Here is a 1,837-nt window from a genome sequence, read left to right as displayed (position 1 = left end):
CAGTCAAATGCAACCCCATTATACATATCACGTTAAAATGTTTCATGTCGGCCGGTCTCCCACACTTCCACTGACTTCAGCAGCTCATTAAGATTCTGTCTTGATGAAATCAGTGGCCACAGGCATGTGATGATCTCACCACTGTACAACTGAAGAATGTGTAAGAATGTAATATTTTTTATTGCCAAAGGTTTTTTTTTTCTTATAAAGGGGATCTCTTTCGATCAGACTTTGCTGAAAGCTGAAATGTGACACTTTTCTGCCCTGATTTCAGCAAAATTGGGATCCATTACTATGTCAGACAGAACAATATGAGCTCCTTTGTTCTAACTTCTAACCAAGATAATTATTATAATAACTATGTGGGCGCAAGATATGTTGAATTTCATTATGAAGCACTTTCCTCTCATTCATTACGCACAGATGGAAAGAACGGATGATTAGGTAGAATGGGTGTGTTCAAAAGAATGACTTGTAAGTTATGTCTTTATTGAGTTTGTTGCACAAAATGAAACAAACTATTTTTACAAATCACACTGAACATTTTAATCACAAACTGCCATGATGTTGAAGCAGATAAATTAATCACAAAATGACCTTTACCCGTTATTAGACACATGAGAATTTGTGGCCCCTGGACGCTAATTGTTCCCTTTGGCAGACTGTCTGGCAAGGTAGACTAGACAAACTTCTAATGGTGGTGCTGTTTAGAGCTAAAATTGGTTGTTTCTGCCACCTGGTGGAGAAACATAAAGTCACAACTATATGTGGAGTAAAAAGTAAAATGTTTTACACTCAAATGTAGTGGAGTAGTAAGTGCAAGTACCTCAAATTTGTCCTTCAGTACACTACACATTTAATGTACTTTTATCTACTCTACCTAATTGAGATTTTATTGACCCAGCAGACCGAGTGAATACACGTCGATCGGTTCACCATGTTGTAACCACTTTACATTACTGTTAGGAGATCAGCCATGATTGAAAGTGCACTAGGTCTTTACATTTCTCAGGCGATTTCAGCATCCCTCTGTCTTTATCAGGACCTGAGGCAGTACAGATGCAATACCGCCTCCACCTGTCTCACCAACGGCAGAGTCCAGACACAGTGAGGAGGGTCTAGGTGAGTAACATGCTATCATTCACTTTTAAAAGTAAAACTTGTCTATACCACTGATTAAATCAGAACCACAGTGTAAACATGTTCATACTGCTGACTCTTAATAATGAATATATCACTGCCTATATTGGTTATGTATTTTACAGTATATCCATATTTGTACATTGAATTCTTATCATACCTCTAATTGTTTACTCTTCATTTCCTTGCATTTACATTTCAAAATATTCATACTGTTACTAGTGTTCACATTGTGTATATCTCAGAATATTCATACGGTGTTTATTTTTAGCATATTCATATCTCTCCTCACTATTTATTATATACACACACACACACACACACACACACACACACACACACAACAGACCTAACATATTAGAATATAAAGAACTTGTATGATCTAAAGGCAAGGCTCAAATTTGTTTGTAGTTGTAAATCAACCTTTGTAAACCAATTAGACCTCAAACGCATCATCCCTTTATCTGTCCGGCTTCATGGCCTAACAATGATGTTGCTTCAACTAAAATCCTGTCCCTTTATTGAAGTTTGATCATATGCAATATGACACTGAAAGATAATCACCTCGAGGTCATTTATCTTTCTAACTATGGAAGGAGCATTGAGAAACAGAGCTGTGATGGCCGAGTGGTTAAGGCGTTGGACTCGAAATCCAATGGGGATTCCCCTCGCAGGTTCAAATCCTGCTCACAGCGTC

At 37.6% G+C, this 1,837-nt stretch overlaps 1 non-coding gene across 1 annotated transcript; it reads left to right on the top strand.

Annotated features, from left to right (window-relative positions):
• Positions 1-1,753: 1,753 nt before the first annotated feature.
• On the top strand, positions 1,754-1,835 carry trnas-cga (transfer RNA serine (anticodon CGA)). Its single transcript has one exon. It is a non-coding gene; the product is annotated as a tRNA-Ser (tRNA).
• Positions 1,836-1,837: the final 2 nt, after the last annotated feature.

Source organism: Seriola lalandi, unplaced genomic scaffold (genome assembly GCF_002814215.2).
Source record: "Seriola lalandi dorsalis isolate HSWRI2012SDOR001 ecotype SW California unplaced genomic scaffold, Sedor1 jcf7180002054769, whole genome shotgun sequence".
Lineage (NCBI taxonomy): Eukaryota > Metazoa > Chordata > Actinopteri > Carangiformes > Carangidae > Seriola > Seriola lalandi.
This window is presented reverse-complemented; position numbering and strand designations above follow the sequence as displayed.